Source organism: Camelus bactrianus, chromosome 4, assembly GCF_048773025.1.
Source record: "Camelus bactrianus isolate YW-2024 breed Bactrian camel chromosome 4, ASM4877302v1, whole genome shotgun sequence".
Classification (NCBI taxonomy): domain Eukaryota; kingdom Metazoa; phylum Chordata; class Mammalia; order Artiodactyla; family Camelidae; genus Camelus; species Camelus bactrianus.
The window spans coordinates 100,437,428-100,458,558 of NC_133542.1; the positions used below are offsets into that span (position 1 = coordinate 100,437,428).

A 21,131-nucleotide genomic window follows, 5' to 3' on the forward strand; every position below is an offset into this window, starting at 1 on the left:
AGTTCAGAATATAGGTTGGCAAGTGTCAAAGCAGGTGACTAAATACAAAGTTATAACAATAGTCAAAACAAAGGATAATGGTGCTGGGAATAAGGTGACAGCCACATAGGTGGTGACAAAGTTGCCAGATATATTTCAAAGGTAAAGCTGAAAGGAATCAAACCTTCCTAGTGCCACCCAGAGCACTTTCTTGAGCCCCAGCATCCGTGCTGACAGACTTATTTAACGTTTCTGCCTGCATATACCATTGATGCCTCAAACTTACCGTGCTTAAACCAACACTATCAACCTCTAAACCCAACTTGTTTCATACCCAGTGTCCTTCATGGCTGACCTCAGAAAGAAAGTTATTTAGTGACACTAAACTACTAATTTTTCACATGTCAAGGGAAAATCATACTCCATCTCAGAATGGCTGGGAGAGAGGTTTTGGATGCACTAACATAGACTTCTCTGGAAGAAATTGGCTCTTTCTTAGCATCTTACCTCTGTTTCTCTGCCTGAATACAGTTTGCTCTGCCTATCAACCTGAAAAACTCACACTTTCCCCTCCAAAGCATGAAATAGTACCTTCTTTGAAAACCCCCTTACACCTCTCCATTACTTTATTTTTTCTCTATAACAACACTTGAGCGTGAAGGGTTTTTACCATGTTTATCCACTAGAATGTAATTTTAACTTATTTATCTTTCTCCTTAGTGGATCACAAAAGATTGAAGTATAGAGCTTATCTCTCTTACTGCTTTATTTCTGGCATAGAATGATAAATCTATGTTAAACTTCCTTACAGGTTGCAGCTCATTAGTTTTGAATGCCTTACTGATTAAAAATAATTAAGTGAAGGAAGGATAGAAGAGAGAAAACAAGGAAGGAGGAAAGGAAAGAAAGAATGAAGAAATAGCGGCTTTCTATCCTCTACTCATAGGTGTTCCTACTTGATCATCTTATTTCTAAATTTTGTAAACCATTCACTTTCCGATAAGTGACCAATGAAAGAAGCAGCTTTACTTACTTTAACAATAGTGATAGATCATGGTTATTTTTACCTGTATTATCACTGGCATGATGTTTTTCATTTCATTGGAGATAAACACATTCTCACTGCTTTCTGTTCGTGCGTTGGTGTAATTTTTTCCGATGCTCAACTTCTGTATGCCTTAGGTGCAGTCATTTATATTCAGTTAGAGGGGTTAATGAATGGAAAAGCCATGCATGTTATGACTTTTTCATGAGTTTGTTGTTATTTTTTTCAGTGGGAAATTTATGGAGGAAAAGATGCAAATGGAGCATAACAATAACACATTAAAGAACTGAGCCCTGGGTCTACGGTTTTGAATTGTGTGTCTCAGTTGAAATAAAACTCTCAGAGTTACAGAGCAGTACAAGTTTTGAAGTACTGAAGTGACAACTTTGTAAACAAACTCCTTAGGGAAGAGATGGGGCAGGTTAGCTACTATCAACCAAATTATTTTGATTTCTTCTCAATCTCATAATAGAATATATGGTAAAAAATGCATCCATTGAAGAGTACACAGTGTGCATATTGGTAAGAAATGTGAGTATTAAATAACTGGGATTTTTCCTTGAGCTGGGCCTCGAAGTCATAAAAATTATTCGAGGGTACTTAATTCTTCAGCATCATTGCCAAGTGAGCTGACAGGGTTTGTTTCCTACAACAAAAACCCCATACAAATGTTAAATGCTGTGTGATGCCTTAAGAACTGTCTTACGATGATAACTGAGAATTCATATTCTGTTCTTCCTTGGTAGCCTTACCACTAACAGGTCACTGTCATGTTATGCTCCAGTGGAAGATAAGATTACTTGAACTAATAATAGTTAGCCTCTGTTACCTACTAATATGTAAGCTGGTTGGAGTTGAAAGCCTGCTTTGATGTACAGCCTTGGAAGGAGGCTTGGAGCTGCTCATCCGTGGATGAACAGAGAGCCGACTTCTCATGTTGATTGCTGGCAGATAGACTGAGATTAGAAGATGCAAATTTGGCATGGGTCTACCACTTTGCTGTGACTCCTTGCTTGTTTAGAGAATGAAATCCCACTTTAACCTTCTCTTTGTAGACAACAGTCATCTAAGAAGGAACCTAACCTGATTGTGGTCTAATCATGGTGTAAAGACATCTGTTACATTTTATCTGTCACATCCAGCTTGAGGTAGAATGCCATGGACTTGTCAGCATACTGTATATTGGTAAATTATGATAGAAGAGAGTGGTTCTCCTTTTTTTTTTATACACCAAAACCAACATATATATACTATATGCTTTTATACAAGCCTATCATTGAATCAGTGATTGATTCATAAATTGGGTGGGGAATGATTGGCACAAATTATTTACTATCACAGTATATTCTCCTGGTGACCTATGCAATCAACCAACTACAAAATATTTATTTTCAAATGTACCCAGAAGACCTAGAAAATGGATATCTTCCATTATAAATAAAACTTTAATTTATTCTGAAAGGTAAAATGCATTCTATGCATTCTCTGAACATAACACAGCTAAAATTTGATTGAATAAGGCATAGAGAAACCAAGAAACAGAATAACCCAAACACTTTAAGCTTTATTTTAAATGTTTCTTCCTCAATAATTTTGGGGTCATAAATGGAATAAAAAATACTATTAGAATGAGTGTAGGAAAAGTGAAAAAAATATATGAAATGTGAGCAAGTCTTTACTTGGATAAATCCCCATGGCTATATCTCTTTTGATTGTTATAAAGAGCAGTTGAAAATGAATTAAAAATCATTTAATCAAGCACCCCAAAGCAGCAAAGGCATAACCTAAAAGCACGATTATTACAATATATAAAAGCAGGAATCAGTGGATTAAAAAGCTGAAGATAATTGCAATTGTAAAATAAAATCTGGAGCTCTATTGTAAAGATGAATAACCTAACTCAAAGTGCAAGGTGTTGCAGATTTTTTCTAATCAAGGTAGACAGGAATATTGGGTGATCCTCCTAGTTCAAAGGATAGATGTTTAGTATGAACATCATTTACCATTGACAGTTTCCAGCCATAGTCTCGGTGGGTAATGTTAAGTCTGAACTGTCATTGGGGCATCCAGTTTATGGAGACTTTGGGATAAATACAGGCTAATCCTAATACAAGATAGCTCTTTCCAGAGCTTCAATCCTCTTCTAAACATAGTCTGTTGTATTTAGTTACTTTTGACCTATTACTCTTGGAACAATATGTTTATCTGTGGCCATTTCTGCTGATGCTCAGTGATGATCATGATAATTATATACTGATTAAATTAATCACATAATTATATAATATGATTAACATTGCTAAATAAGTACTATATAATTAAATAAAACAATGTAATTAAGTTGATAAATTATTATGCTTAATGAAATCAATACTTAAACTATTACAATGACAATCTTCATTATTACAGTATCTCTTATTTTTAAAATTACTTTTAAATCTGTTGCTCTAAAGTGAAATCATTACTTTGTGCCAGACTTAGAAAACTCCATTATGCTGGGAAGATGGTAACTCAAAGCAATCTTATTTTCCCACAGCATAGAAATTTAAGAATTCTTTATTTTTCAAATAAGAAATAACAATTTTATTGTCATCTGTTCAAAAGGATGTAAGGTGAATTAATTAGTAATATGAACAAGACTGAAAGAGAGGCATGATTACTTTATAAACACTTTAAAGCATCTTGGGATCATCGTTAGACATTCAAATGTCTGATAGAAGAAAAAGGAAAATATCTCTTTCATTCAATAAAATATATTCCTTGCAGTATATGCAGTTAGAAATGTAATGTTATTGTTATTTGAGTTAGTAGACATATCTTGAAATATTGAAATTAAATTTCTATCATTCAACAGTTCAGTTTCTGATCCTATGAAATAGCTTTCTCCCAATTGATAGTTATTAATGAAAGTGATTATATTTAGCATAGTAAGTAATACTACATTCTGGTGGGAGGGGAAAAAAAGAATGTGTGAAGGATGCGTGTTTCTTATATCAAGAATGGGTGGATTATGATATATTGAGAGTCAGTTTTTTAACACACAATTTTTTATAGCAGTTGTAGGATCACAGCAAAATTGAGCAGAATATACAGAGATTTCCCCCATACTCTGCCCCCACATATTCATAGTATCCCCCATTATCAACATCTTCCACCACAGTGGTACTTGTGTTCCAGGTGGTGAATCTGCATTGACACATCATTATCATCCAAAGTGCACAGCTTACATTAGGGGTCACTGTTGGTGTTGTGCATTCTGTGGGTTTAAACAAATGTATGATGACACATCTCCACTGTTTGGAATATTTTCATTCTTTGTAAAAATCCTCTCTGTGCTGCCTATTCATAACCCCCTCTCACCCTCAACCCAACACCAACCCTTGGCAAATACTGATATTTTTCCTGTCTCCATAGCTTTGCCTTTTCTAGAGTGTCATATAGTTGGAATCATATAGCAGGTAGCCTTTTCAGGTTGGCTTTTTTCACTTAGTAATATGCATTTAAGTTTCCTCCATGTCTTTTCATGGTTTGATAGTTTCTTTCTAACACTAATGTTTCATTATATGGACTTACCACATTAATGCATCCATTTACCTAATGAAGGACATATAGGTTGCTTCCAAGTTTGGGCAGTTATGAATAAAGCTACTATATAAACATCTGTGTGGAGGTATCCACTCCTTTGGGTAAATATAAAAGAGTGTGATTTTGGGGTTGTATAATTAGAGTGTGCATAGTTAGAGCTTGTTTTTAAAAATGATCTTATTCACATTATTTATATGGTATGTTTTATACTATCATCATAAAGATGTTTCCAAGATGTAACCTACTTAACTAGACCAAGATATGTATTATTGTAAGCGAAGACACCATTATATAATGCCCACTTTGAAGTCTGGGACTGAAATTAGATTTTTTTTTTTATTAGGAAAGAGAGGACAGATTTCAAAGCCTAGAAGACCTAATACAGAATATAGCAAAGGCCTCAGAGAAATCTAACTTCAGTTCCCCAGTAGGGTTCTTTGGAGATCAGACTGTCAAGAGGAAGAACAGGTCCTAGATACAGGCTGATTGAGGACCACGAAAGTGGCTAGAATATGGACCTTAATGCTAGGAACAATAATTATTCACCAGAAGGAAGAACCTAATAGATACTACATCCTAAGAACTAGGCATACATATTCTTTCTGAAGAGTTTTTAAAGGATGGGAAAGAAAAGTTGCAGGATAATAGGTCACAGCCCTTTTCATTCTTTCTGTCTCAAGTGAAGATTAACCTTGGAATTTAGAGACATTGACTCTACATTTGAGACCAAGTGGATTCAGCTGTGTGGAAAAGACTGCTGGGGTTATCGCAGGGTCAGGCAAACCCCGGTCAATGCCTCCTAGTTTAGCTATGGCTGGAAATGTAAGCATGTGGCCTTGCGTTTGATGTAGAAAATGATAAAAAGAAAATTCTGTGTTCAAGATGCTAGATAGAGTTGTCACTGCTAATGCAGGTATCAGTGGTTTATTGGATCATGTCTTACATGCCTTTGCCGGTAACCAGAATTGTCCGTGTTTCCTTCTAACAGAATAGATTTCTTTTACTATTTCAATGTCATTCTTTAAGTAAGATGGGACTTTGAGTTTATTAGTGTGCTTGGTAGAGTTTTTGCTGATATTTTCTGACTAAGCCAAACAGCACATAAAGATAGAAATTAGGCAGAACCTGCTCTGTGTGATGTAGTCTCTTCCCTGAGGTGACTGTGGCACTGAGATACACACATGGGACAGAGTTAGTGTCTCCAAGTCATGGACTATTGCAAACGAAGTCTCAGCTGATTGTTCCTCCTGCAACCACTTCCCTACAAGTGTTTAGACATATTGAGAACAAGCAGAAGGTAGTATTTAAACCTGGGTTGATATTCCTGTTCACTCTTGGGATCATTAGATCACTTTCTAAAAACATGCTTGTAAAATCAGGTAGAAGCTTGGGTGCTGAGTGGACTTGTTCTTTGCTGTTTCAGCCTCTGAAGATGAGGCTATCTTACCATATTTCTCTGTACAGAAAATAAACATAACTGTGTTTTCTTGATGAGTAATTTATGGGCCAGACTAATGGTTTCAAAATAATTCAGTCCCCTGCTTAGAATCCCTGGTGACTATTGAAATAAATGTATATGAAATCAAGGGAAAAAAACCCACTAAATTTTTACCCAGCAGTTGGGTAATATTACTGTTGATTGGCTAGAAATATTAATGGAGGTCTAAGAATATGTTGCAGAGTGAATTATATTGTGAAAAAAGCCAAAACTGACTGATAATAAAAATAGGTGGAGACAGGAGACTGGTGAGGAACATGTGGCTGGAACACAGTACCACAGTGGTACCACACATGGGAAGCAGGAGAGGCTGACAGCAGGCTTACAGTGTGGAGCAGTCTTGGGAACACAAACCAAAGGGATGCTCCAGCGATGGATCTGGGTACTTGTTTCAGACCATGTTGCCTACAAAGGCTCAAATGGTCACTGTCTTATCCTTAGAAGGAAGTTTGCCAACCACGAAGTTTCAATTCGTTTTTATACATAATTGACCTTGCATCCAGAATTTTGCTAATTATTTTAATGCTCGTGATTTTTCTTTAGAGTATTTCATATTTTCTACATCTGCAATTATGTCATCTTTTAATAATGACAGCTGTACTCTTTGGGTTCCAATCTTTGTAATTTTAATAATTTTTTATGTTGTACTATGTGTTTTCTCTAGTTGAATAGAAATAGTGTTAGTGGATGTTCAGGGAAAGATAATGTAGTATTTGGCCTATAAGTATGAAGTTAGAGGGTTTTTTTTTTTAAAGATACTTTACTCAGAGTAAGAATTTTGTGTTTTTGTTGCTACTTAGCCTTATGCTTCCATATATGTATATATGATTTATCTCCAAGACACACTGGTTTGTAAAAATACAATGGTTATAAAATACAGAGGTTTTATTAAAATTGCTGTCTAAATGATACATTCATGTACATATATACATATACATACATATGAATATATATGTAAGGTATTTAAGAGATGTGCGTGGAAGGATGTACAAGAAAGTATGCCGGTGTTTATGTCTCCCAAATGGGTTAGAAAGTCTTAGAGTGGAGCTAATTTTTATTCTATACCCTTTTGTATGTGTACATTATACGTAATCCTTTTATTTTTTTTCCACAGAAATGATCCTAACGAGATACCTTATTAAAAAAGTCCATACCACAACATAATGTGTACCTTGTAGTGATAAATATAGGAAATTTCATTTTTCATTAGCATTTTGACTTAAATTCTTACCGAGCCCTCATGATATGCTGGGAACTCTAACAGTCACCTTACACTTTGTAACTCACGTTCATATAAAAATCCTGGAAAGAAACATCCTTCAAGTTCTCAGAATGTCATCTTGCATGTATTGGGTGATGGGCATATTATGTTTTATTTATATACTTTCAAATTCTATCAAATTTCATTAATTATTAAAATTCAAATGAACACTTTAGGAAGCATCAGTTTACCATTATGCTTAATGGGAGTAGACAATAGGCATCTCTGGTTTGTGCGGACAGTTTATGATTTCTGTTTTCCAGGGAAGAAGAGTAGTTTGATGATTGCTTTGTACTGGAGATTTACTTTGCTGATGTTTGAAGCCATCACATTTGAGGTTCTGCTTAGACTTGGGCAGATGATGATGTTATTTGTCATGGTTTTTATCTGTATGCACAGGCACCTCTTCTGTCTTAGGTCCAATTGTCATAGTTGTTTAGCATCTGGAAAAGCATAGGATTTTGAGATTGATGCTTTTATGTGGAAGTTTGCTATGTCTCACAGCCACAAAATACTGCAACCCATGCTTCTCTGGCCACCACTGAACAAGATTTGTTAAGGAGAAGATACAGAATGATCATCATAAACACGTTTTTCACTCAGTGGGAGGGATGGAGGGGAGTCATTCACTGTGCATGCCAGTCACTGTGTAGCTTTCTAATCTCATGTCGAAAGGATGCAGCTAAAGCCCCCTGTACATGAGCAACTGTCTCATCCAAATCACACAGCGTGATTATAGGTATTGTACAACTGTATTTATCTACCATGTTTGAAACAGTATCAACTCATTAAAACTAGCTAACCCATCAGCAGTTGACAGCTATGATTTAAGCAAAGATGCTTCTCCTTAAGCTTAGGGAGCACCACAGAAACTGAGAAGAGGAGATGGCTGCAGTACATTTCTCAAAACCCTCCTGCTGGTTCTCTGTCCCTTCATTTTAACTGAAGGTGTAAATTTTTTTATTCTGTGGAAATGCAAATATTGTTCTACCACCTGCTTATATCTGCTTTCCTTGGATCTGATTTGCCACTGGGTTATAACCACTGCGCTTTGCTTGATAATAACCTGGACTCTTTTTTGGAGAAAATGACTTCTAGTGCCATTGCTGAAAAAGCCTTTTCCTCTACGACTTGTCATGTCTTATGGTTGCCAAGCATGTTTTGTTTGATCTTAATTATTGCTTCAGGCAAAACATGTGGACTCCCTTCCTTGTTTTGAGCCACAGCAGATCAAGGTTCTGTGATGACGGGTAAACCTGAAGCCTTCATAAAACTGGGGGTTTTGTGTGAACTCTTCTCATTTTGCAACTGTCTTTTTTTTTTTTTTTTGTCATGGTTCATCATTGCTGCCTCATGCTGTGTAGCCTCATGCTGTGTAGCCACATGGCCACCAGAATGACACTTACCATTACAAATAAGAACCCAGCTTGAGTTCCTACCTGCATTTGTAGGGGGAGAATGTTTGAGGGAGAACTGAAAAGAAAACCAATTGATTTTATAACAGATTTTAAGGTGTTCCATGTACTTTCATTCATATTTTATTACTTAAGATCTTACTATACACATACTGTTTTTTAAATATATTTCAGAAAGGAACTTTGATAAGTAATAATTGGAAGAATATATAAAGAATGATTTAATGACCAATAGTGATGGCTGACATGTAATTTATTAATCTCTTTTAAAAATAGTAAAAGAGAGCAAAAGGAAATAAAACAAAAAGTGACTTAGATGATGCAATATGACACTGTCTATATCAAATTGTATATGTATGTATATAATATATACGTATATCATATTGTATGTGTATGATGCATATGTGTATGTAACTTACATCCATGCTGTTTAACAATTAGAATATTTATCACACCCTTTTATGCAATTCTAATTATAAAGAATAAGAGTACTTTACTCTGAATAGGAGATTACTAAAAATTTTATACATTTGTATCTTTTTCACATCTTCTACAATGACTGTATCTTAACTACTACAACCAAATCTATGTTTAAATCGAAACTGTTATCTTGGGTATTATGTAGAAGTCACTTAAAACACAACAAAGCAGAAAATTAAACACATGCATACACACATGCAAAAACGGTTATTATATACACTGAACTGTGCAAGAGATAGTTCAGGATAGTCAGGCAATGCATAATATACTTAATCCATTCAAGTTTTGTGGAGTTCCTACATTTTCTACAATAGGTATGTATTATATAAAATGAGGTAAATAAGGTTATTTGACAAAGGGATAAATTTAAACTCATAGAAATCATTCTGACAAAAGGGATGATGTGAGGTTAATTCAAACTCCATTAACGCTAGGAAGATCAATGTAAGGTGATCATTTTCGTAGGGAAGTACTTGACCAGGAGATTTAGTAGTTGGAGATAATTACACAGGTGAAAGGTGGTTATTATAAAAAATATAGCCCCAAAGTAGGGCAGACAGATTTCAAACAATTTAGAGGAAAGATAAAATAGTCTGGGGCATGAGATACTGTCAAGATAAGTGATGTAAGTTTTCTGAAGTGAGTTCTACTTCAGTGTCTTAGATGACCTCAAAGAAGAGGCACATAGAGGTTCTAAAAAATGCAAGTTCTGAGAGAGGTCTATTTAATTTTTTTTTTAATGATTAGGTGAAAATAATAGAAAGAAGGAGAGTCAAATGAAGGTTTATGTAAGAGAAATTTATTTATGTATATGTCCATATTTTTTGCTATATATATCCAGGACCTGTCCTAACTACATGTATACATTCCTTTAAAATGGCTTCAGAGATAGAACATCTTAATGATTTATTATTACAACTCATAAAATGTCTCTCTCTTGAGGCTGCTAAGTAATTTATCAACCTCAAAAAAGTTTAGACTTTTTCAGCAATGAGAAATTAAGACTTGTAATAATACTAAAAGGTAGTTCCAACCCAGAGTTTTCCTAAGTCCATCACTTTCAATTTTTATATCGAAAGAAATCCACAAAATCATTTTAGGATAATTTAAGTGCAATTTTCCAGTGAATGCTACGGTCATTGGAAATCATCGTTTGGTAAAAATTGCTTATGCCTAAAGGCGGATAAGGTGTGGATGGAGCCAGAAGAAAGTTTCTTGTGATTCTTTTCATTATGTATTTTTTTGATAATTGTGTTTGTATGAAGTTAAAACTACCTAGCTTCTATCTTTACTGGACTATGAGTTTAGAACTTTGCTGTGCTAATCCTTATGTTCAATTTTCCCTTGATTTTCACTGTTTTCATCTTTATACCAGCTGTGCTCAGTAAATGTTAAATTGAAAACATAAAAAGAGAGTCATTTATTTAACATAAGAGTTTACAAACATCTGCACTCACCTTAACAAAGCAATGATTTTATGTATAAGATCCAGTGACTGCCAAAAGGAGTTGAAGGTTTTAAATATTCGCATTGCGTAGTTTCTGCCTATGGTGGTTTTCACACCAGATTCTGTGTCACTGAGAGAATTTGGGACACCGAAGGCAATTAAAGATAAACTACCTGATGTTGCAGCCAGATTGCCACCAGGAGCGGTGCTTAAGCGATTTTAGCAACGCGGGTGTGCGTGTGTAATGACGCCCCCTTAGAACTCTTCTTAGACGTTACCCAGTGTGCATGTAACGCAGCATAATTCCGCAGGTAGAACGCAGACTTTGTCTTTATCTTTTTTCAATTTAAATTTTATCATCAAATTATCTTTTTTTTTTGTGGCATTATACAGAAGAGTATTGAGTTTATGCGGCTATGTACAGTTTAACGGATTCTGTAATTTCTGTTCTGTATAAAATTCCTGCTTTCTCTAATGGATTTCCTTTTCCAAATAGGATTGAAGAGGGCTGCAGTTGGAAAATGATACTCTAAGGATGTAACTAAAATCAATTTCGTCTGAGAAATGTTTATTTTTTGAAGTTAAATATAGTAAATCATCAAGCATATTAATTCACTTTATGTGCTTGTCTTCCTGGAGTTCAGAAATGTCTCACTATCTTTACAAAGAAAGTAAAAAAAAAACCCCAAAAACCAAAAAACCAAAAAACAAAACACAGGGATTAAATACACATAGGGAAGATTATCTAAATTGACTGTCTGTTCTTACCAGATTTCAGTCAATAAATTTGGGAACATCTAAATCTATTTAATGTCACCCTCTATTCATTTTCATATTTTTCACATGTGTGTTCTAATACATTCAGGTAGTTTATACCATGTTGATTATAAATATTATATTTAAAATTAACATTTATTTATATTTGCATAATTTCATTTATAATTGATGTCTCAGGTCTTTCTATATTGAAGACCAGTAGTCCACGACTGTGAAACAAATGTTTATAAATTCAGTAATTCATCATCAAAACTATTCTGACAGTATGAGTGGAGAATTTGGAATCTAATGGTTCAGTTGTGAAAATGGTATTAGCAGAGAAGAGGTGACCAGAAATACACACAGAGAATAACTTTCTGAGTGAAAAGTAACTCAAGATATCTCAACCTGATTTACTATAGTACATACTCCAGAAAAATTACTTTTTGAACTACATGGCCCAGTATATACATTTACATCATTTATTTTCATAGTTATAACAGCATTTGCTTATAAATCTCAAACATATCACAGGTGCACAGAAGCTAATATTTATCCTTGAATTAATTTTCTGTCTCCTTGTCTCCCGTTGTACTCCTTTTATACTTAATTCTTTTTTATATTTATTGCCACAATTTTTCTCTTGTTTTCTTAGTAAACGCTTGATGGATCTGCTTCTATTGCTGTGCTTACGTCCTTTTCTTTTTTTTTTTTTTTTTTGAGGGTTGTTTTTTTAACATGTATAACTAAGCTAAAAAAAGATGTTAACCCAACTTGTGAGTCTTTGTTTTCAAAATTGTGTTTAACTTCTCAACCTTTACGTGTTTGCTATATGTGTAATATAATTATGCGTGTATATGAGTAACCTCATTTTTTAAATCATTATTCATTCTTCTTGTAATTATTTGCTGACTGATTTGTGTTTTCTGAATTTGAGTACATTGACCCATTTTATTTATTCTGTGTTTCCTTCAATACCCTATCTTTAAGGGTGTCTTATTAAACATCCTATATCTATCTTTAACGATCTTAAGTATTTAACCTACATTTATACATGCTTTTGACAAATAATTAATAGTAATTAATAAGTGCATTTGCCAATAAAGAATAGAATCATGTTATCTGAGCTTGGTTTCTGCTTTAAACTCTCCTACTATCCCAAACCAGTTGATAAAAAAAAAAACTGATTCTTTTTTTTTTGGGGGGTTTTCATAACAGATTGATTTTTTAAAATGTTTTAATCAGTCATTATTTAGGCTTCAAGTTTTATTCATTTACTTTTGTTTACCACCCTTTTGAATCACAAATCTGTCTACTTGCCTATTTATTATATTTTCAAGAAATTATTTCAGAAATGGTTATTGGGTAATACCATTGTTGAGTCTGGCCTGTAAATAAATGACAATGTTTTGCTCCCTTGGACTTGGTTAACATACTGTCTGGACAGAGAACGTCACTTGTTTGCAAACGTTTTTATGATTTGACTTCCCAGTGGTCTAGCATTCGCTTATTGATGAGAAATTGATGGAAATCTGATTCCATGTGTTTGTAGGTAAATCTTGTTGTTTTGTTCTTATACTCCTGTAATTTTATTGAATTTCTTTCCTGTTTGAAGTCCTCAAATTTCATTGGCTTGTACCTTAGGATGCTTTAGCTTCAGAAGATTTTGTGATATTATGTCTTTATTTCTTCATTGTCACCCCTCTATTGTCACCTTTTGGAACGCCTAGTTCTCTATCTTCTTGTGTCTTTGCTGTGCTGTCTGAGGTGGTCCCACAGCTGATTGGCCATGTGAGTTCCGTTCTTTTCCAGGTTTTGAAATTTTTTTCATGAATATTTATCTGTAAAAAACCAGAAACTATCTTGAAAACATAACTCCCAATCATATATCTTTATTTTTCTTCTCATAATTTCTATATAAGTTAAATAGCATATTAATAAATTTAAAGTTCCTTTTTGATTTCCCTCAGTTTCCTTAAAGGGAATTTTTCATCTAATTTGATAAAAATTCTTCCAGTTAGAATTTATTTATTTTACTAATTTGATTTTTCATAATTAATTCATTATATTACCTATTAATATTTTAAATATCTATAGGTATATTTGTGTATATTTTTCCAGCAGATTAACATTTTTATTTAGGATTATCTGTTGAAAGCCTATCCACATGGGTAAACATATTTTAATATATAACATTCTATTTTATATTTTGCATAAATTGTATTCTTAATTTCCCCAAATATAGGTTACTTCTATTTCATATCATATTTGGGGAAATTATGTAAATTAGTACTAGTAATTGTAAAATATGTAAAGTAAATTATGTAAATTAGTAAAGTGAATGTTAGTACAAAATATGCTATTAGTAAAATAAAGTACAATTAGTCATTTAAAGCAATAATAATTTTGTCCTCATCAATTTGCTATTTGAGCAGGGCCTAGCAGGAACAGCTTGTTCTTGCTTTAGTCGGCCTTACCTAGTGCACACAAAGGCCAGAGTTTAAATCACCCCCAGGTTTTCTTACTAACGTGTATAGTAATTGCTGCTGTTTGTCAATGGGACCTTAGTAGGGGTCCTCAACGTGACCTCTCCATGTGGCCTCTGCTTCCTCAGAACATAATGTCTGGGTTCCAAAAGATGTACATCCCCAATTGGGGAGGATAGAGCTCAGTGATAGAGCATTTGCTTAGCATGCACAAAGGTCCTGGGTTCAATCCCCAGTAACTCCATTATAAATAAATAAATACATAAATACATAAACTTAATTATCTCCTCCTCAAAAAACCCCCAAAGTCCCCATAAAACAAAAAACCATGCATCTCCAAAGAGAGAAAGCCAAGTGGAAGCTGAATTGTCTTTCTAACTTGTTCTAAGACTTCACTCAACATCACTCCTGCTGTATTCTTTTTATTAATTTGAGTCTCCAGAGCTGTTCACCCTAGATAGAGAGTACCAAGGTTCTGGAAGAGAAGACTGGATTGAAATATTACTGTAGACATGATGAAAAAGATAATCTGAGGCAGTCTGCCTTCTCATCTAAATATCTTTTTATCTATCCCACATGCTCAATACAATCACCTTGTGTCCTGACCCCGCACCCCAAAACCTCATCCCATCAGGTTATCACGCTCAGGCAGAGGTTCGGCATCATATGATCTAAATCTGGACCAGCTGTGGATGAACTTTGTCGGGTGTGGTACATCTGTTGCAGCGCTGTTGACTCTTTCTCAGTCTGAAAATCTGTGAACTAAAAAGGCAAGTGATATGTCCCTGTAGTGAACGTATAGTAGAGAGACAGGCATGAGGTAACTGTGATAGCCATTCTTTCAAAAAAGGAGGAAAGTGAGGCGCTTGGTAATCACTGGTCCTAGCAATTCTGAAATCCACCTGAGCACTGGTTGCGAGTCCCTTGCTTCCCTGATCACAGCTCGGACCCTCCGTGGGTCTTTGCACTATAAGCTTTTGTTTTCACCTCATGAATCATCCTCCCTTTCCCGTGAAAAAGTATTTATGTTTGCAACTAAGTAGTGTTTCAGCCTATTTCCTGCCTATGTTAGTTGAGAACTGCCTCTGTTTGCTGTTACTGCCTTTATTTTTAATGTCCTTGTCCTTTTACTACAGGCTGATATAACTTGATTAAAAACTTCGTGGGTTTATACTATTCAGTTCTAATACAATCCTTTAGGCAAAAGCCACACCCAGAAACTTCTTTAGAATGAACTCTTCTTCATTCAATACTTTAAAGATGCACCGTTGTCATCAGGCCTTTATCTTTTCTTGTCCACGAGTCCATGAAATAGTTCTATCATTGTCCCTCTATGTGCAGTTAGCCTTTTCCTCTGGATTCTTTCTTCATTTCCTTTCCTTTCCTTCCCTCCCTTTCCTTCCCTTCATTCCTTCATTTCCTTCATTCCTTCCTTCCTGTCTCTCTCTATTCTTTTTTTACTTTTTGAAGTTTTACAGGGTATAGATATCTGTGTATCAGTCTTGCTTACTATTCACTGAGCTTCTGTAGTTCTAAATTAATAAACATTTGGCAGTTATGTCCTCAATTGTTTCCTGTCCTATTTAATCTTTTTCTTTCTATGCTCACCTGATATTGTCCCTCTTTGACCACTTGATATTGCCCTACAAGATGGTAAGTAATTATTTCACTTGTTCTCACCTTTTCTTTCTCTCTTTTGCAAAGAATCTATTTATTGATATCTCTTAAATTTCACATTCACTTACTTCTGTAGCTTCCAAACTTCTATAAGCTCGTTCAGTGAATTTTTCATTTCTGATTTTGTAATTTTAAGTTATAGAATTTCTCTTTCATTCTTTGTTACAGTTTCCATTTCTCTGCTACTTCTCATCTGTTTGTTCCTTTTGTCAATGTTTTCCTTTAGGTTTGTAAATAGATTTCTAGTATCTGTAAAACAGGTTCTTGTGTGCTAATCCTACTCTCTGTTTCATCATGATGTCTGTTTTCATTGACTGATTTTTCTTTTGATATTTCCCAACTTGGGAAATACACTGGGGATTTTTAATTGCATCCTAGACATTTTTAATGATTGAGTCTGAATTATGTTGTCTTCCTTTAAAAGGCATTGAGTTTTGTCATCAGCAGTCATTTAATTACTTTCAATTACTGGCAATATCCTTTGGATTTGTTATGCTTGGTCTTATTTCTTATTAGGGCTAGTCTAATTTTATTCTTAGTCCTGAAAGTTAATCATTACTCTAGTTTATGGTCTTTACTCATGAGGTAAGACTATTCTGGAATCTACATTTCATTCACAAGTAATTAGTTCACAAAGATGTTTACTCTCTAGATAGGTGAGAATCAGTGCTCCCAGCCTTTAGCAGTATCCACCTTCATTTACTTCACAGCTTCTGAGGGCCAGCAGTCTCATAAGTAAAGACTCTTCTTATGAATGAGAAGCTCTCTGTCAAATACCGATTGGTGACTCCACACAGACTTCTGGTGTGGGGCCATTTTCCTTATGTCTCATGGCCTGCCTTGCACATGTTAGTTGCTTCAGCAGCAATATATAACTCCATCCTCTACCACCTCAACTCGGTGCATCCACTGTGTCCTGCTGGTGCTTTATGGTCCTCATCTGTGATCCAAAACATAGCTCCATGCAGGAAGCCAGAATGAACATGAAACTCACCTAGTGTGTTACCCTTCTCCATGAGTCATTGTCTTAAGCAGCCTTTTGAATAATAACTGAAAACCCAAGGATGCCTTCCTAACTTTGTCACTGGAGGGTTAGTTTGGAACCAGTTATGCTAGAAATAAATGATCTCATGTGAAAATTTTAGAGGTGAAGATTTCACATAGTTTCTAATTGAAAATGGAAATTTTTGAGTAAAACAATAAAATGACAATTGACTGTACAATATTCACAAAACTAAGTTTAAAATCAATTGACATAATAAAATACCCCAGTGACACTCTGTTAAGGTAATAGCATTTATGTTCAAAGTCATTAAAACTTAACACAGAACTAAGATTTTTAAACCTCTACACACACACATTTTTACAGATATATACACACATTCATATGCACATACATATATGCATATATCTCTGTTTTTTTCAAACAATGAGCATACCAATATTTCACAACAGTGTTAAAAACTAACAACATTGATATCTGGATCATGAAACAAAAGAGGATGTGAGATGAATATGTCCTATTAATTTTTTAAGACTACTATGATTTGGGCTATAGTGATGACATTGATATTTATTTGACATTCTTCAAATAAACTCAAAAATATTTCTATCTCTAATCTAGTGTAATTTGTAATTTGTTACAGTGTATGTTTGCAGATTTAGCTGTTATTTTTTAATGAATAGGAGCGTGAAGTTTTACTGTGAGAGTATATGGGCTTTCAGATACTGTGGTCAAAGTTCAATTTATGTTAATTACATGAATTTGTATGTTCTTCAAATTATGGAAACTTCCTAAGCTTCTGTGTCATTTTACAAGTAGAAGTAATAATTGATAGTTCAGATGATTCTTAAGATTAAATGAGGTAATGCCTGTGAAAATGCCTGATAGATTGGCTGGCAAAGATGGTGCTGATGGTGTCTTTGTATTGTGATGAGTCAAGCTATTTTGTAAATCAGATAATAATTTTACATGGGTAGATCACAATTGCAGGAATGGTTTATTTCCATTTTTCATTGGTCTGCATTTGCAATGGCTGAAAACTTTTTTATTTTTAAGTGCATAAAATCACTCCCTTGTAATATCCATTCATACCATTGATCAACTTGTTAAATATCTTCAAAAAGTCATTGAGAAGAATCAGTGGTGCTCCAGAGTTGTCAAATTAAGCAGTGATTCATTTTGTATATTGTAATGTGGTGGAAATCCATGGGTAGGTGAATTGTTGGTAGTATAATTATATTATATCCATATTGATTATCCTGATACACTCTTTCCCTGATGCTGTCTGATATTATTCAGTAAAACCCACGTATCTGGGAAATCTAAGGCACAGAGATCAAGTAGGTCTAGAATACATAATGTCAGAGCCAGAATTTGGAGGTAGACCTGGAGCCTAGGTTATAGTTATGTCATTTCTATATGTGCCAGGATCCATAGAAAGGAGTATTTAAAAGTCTGGGTTGCACGGAGAAGCACTAAGGAGAAAACAACGCATTTGGACAAACTGATAGATGGTCAATATTTTACATATGGAAGAACATAAAACATCTGTGCTCAAATGTAATTCAGAGGTTGAGGTCATGTGACTGCTACCACTTGAAAAATAAGCTCTCTCTTTCCTGATACTAAAATCTGTAGGGGCAGTATCTTTTCAATGCCAGTAGCAAAACAAATACCTTTATCTCATGCTATCTCCATAAAAAAAATTCATTAGTATTTCTCATGGGTGGTAATTAAATATTTAGGACAGGTAGGATTTTTAGTTCTGGAAGTATTGAGTTACCCTGAGGTTTGTTCAGTTATCCAAAGGTTTATTTCCTTCCAGTTTATTTCCTGAGAAAATGATACACATTTTATACTATGGCTAAAAATTTGTGAAGAAAAGCAACAGAAGAGGACAAATATTATATTTCTACCAACTCGTATTATTTGAGCTCTCAAAAAAGGGAGTTGAATAATAGATTTGCTGAACTTGAAGGGAAAGTTTTTTTTCCATGTTAAAGATTGAAATGTAAGTTGCAAGCATAATTCTGGTTTACTGCACATGTGTAGCGAATTTTTAAGGAACAAGTTTATTACATCAAGGACAGCATGAGTCAATGGTTTTAGGGGATTCAATAATAACCATGAAAAATCTGCACTGTGATATATTGGCTGTAACAGGTCTCACAAAGCGTCGTGTAGAACTTGCTGAATTGTATCATTGAAGGCCACAATCCTTAGAACAGAGGAAGTTCTTTAAATGTAGGTCATTGTGTTCTTTTGTATAGTCAGATAGAAGTATCCAGAGAGCTCTTAGGATGCTCAGACAAGGAAAGTGAAAACCTTATTATTAATTCATTGTAAGATATAACTCATGATACTTACAGCGTAAGTGACCTGATTATCTTAATGTCAGTTAATAAAGAGTGAACCTTACAAAGTCTGGGGATTCAGTTGTTTATAATAATATATTTGATATGAAAAAGTGAGCTACTCACAATAGTACTTGGAGTTCTATTTTATCTGTTCCAGAAAGTAGTGTGGTTTGAACAAGCAGGGTAATAATGATGTTGATAGTATTGTAGTAACAGTAGTAGTAGTAAAAAGAAAAGCCCACATTTATCGTGCATTTCACGTGTATGGATTAAAAACATTTAATGTTGGCCTTAAATGTACCTATGAAGGGTAGGGTAAGATTCTGGAGAGAACAGAAGCACATAGAGATTTTTGGTGACTGGCACCTTCTCTTTCTAAAGGAAGTTACCAATCCTCTCAATACTGGCAAGTGATCAGGAGTTGTCAGCTTTGTCTGGGCAGAAGTCATGGTTGCAGGATGGAGATTCCCAAAGGTCAGACAGACCAAAGTAAATATACTAAAGATTTGGAGGGATGCTAATGCGCTGATAATTTTCTTATAAGTTATTTGTTTAAGTATGAACTTGTATCAGAAGGCAACTAAGAAGTGGAAGCAGAATATATGGAAAGAACAACAGCATTTTTTTTTAACATGCTTGCACTGCCAAGAACCCTGAGATTGTAATTCAGGACCCACTGGAGGAAGAGGAAGAATTCCCATTAAACATATCAAGCTTCCCTTTTAAAGAACGTGCTTTTTTTTTTGTTTTTGTTTTTGCTTTTCAATTCCATATATAATTGAGATCATACAGTAGTTGTCTTTTTCTGATTTAATTCACTCAGCATTATAATGCCCTCAATTTCACCCATGTTGTCACAAATGGCAGGATTTCTGACTTTCTCATGGCTGAATAATATTCCATACATATATGCGTGTATGTACAATTTTCTTTATCCATTCATCCATTGATAGACACTTATGTTGTTTCCTTGTCTAAAGAAACAGGGAGTAAAATGGTGGTTGACAGGTCCTGGCAGGTGGGGGAAATGAGTTGATGTTGGTCAAAGGGTAAAAAATTCCAGTTATAAAATGAATAAGTCTGAAGATCTACTATTCAGTGTGACGTACACCATATTACATTCTTGAAATTTGCTAAGACAGTAGATCTTAAACGTTCTCATCCCACATGCAGACAAATGTGATTATGTGAGGTGATGTGTTAACTAAGTTCATCGGGGTCATCATTTCACAGTATTTTTGTGAATCAAATCATCATTTTGTATACCTTAAACTTATAAAAAGTATACCAGTCTTATATGTCAATTGTATCTCAGTAAATCTGGAAATAAAAAGAACACAGGAAGGCAGGATTCTTTAAAACAGATTCCAATAGTGTGCACTGGACATGCCAACATCCCTTCTTTATGTGTCTGACTTACTTCTTATTTAATAAAGAAAATGAAGCAGTGCAAATAAAATAATAGTTTAATGACAGAAAGAGGAATGTGGTTAGCTACACTCTAGGAACAAAGGTGAGAGAGAGGCACAGTGAAGCCTTAACAAAAACTTAACCTGAGTTTGGTTTAGCGCAGACATGATGGAAGTAAAGTAGTCATTCTCAAGCAGGGAAAAGGGCAAAACTTTCTTCAAGAAAAGTAACATAACCCAGATTATTAAAAAATGAAAATAGGATGTAACATTCATTAAAATAATTTCTAGACATGTCAAAAAACAGAAAAATATTGCTAAAAACAGGAGAAAAAGAAGGTAAAGAGGAATGGACCATTAAGAAATCTAGATACTGAAATATCAAACCAGGACTTGAAAGGCATTATTATTAATGTATTCAAGAAAATAGAGTAAATAAATGGCAGAGATGAACAGACAGGTAATTTCACCAGTGAATTAAGTTTATTAAAGTATGTAAGACTTTTTGAATGACATGTAGTATCTCAAATCAAATATTAGACCCATGAGAAAATAAGATGGGTTGCCTGGAAGACAGATCTGTTGAGAATATTCAACTGAAGCACAGTGAGGGGTGGGGGGGAAAGGAGAAGTCAACATAAGACAGATGTGAGAAGATGATGTCAGAGAAAATGAACAGGTTCACTTGCATAGACGGTATTAAACTGTTGGGCTATTACCTCAGGTATAATGAGAA

The 21,131-nt window shown here is 34.5% G+C and overlaps 1 long non-coding RNA gene across 1 annotated transcript in view; it reads left to right on the forward strand.

The window, feature by feature from the left end:
* Positions 1–21,131, forward strand: part of LOC141577562 (uncharacterized) — a 712,663-nt gene that overhangs the window by 690,984 nt on the left and 548 nt on the right. The gene's annotated exons all lie outside the window — the stretch shown is intronic.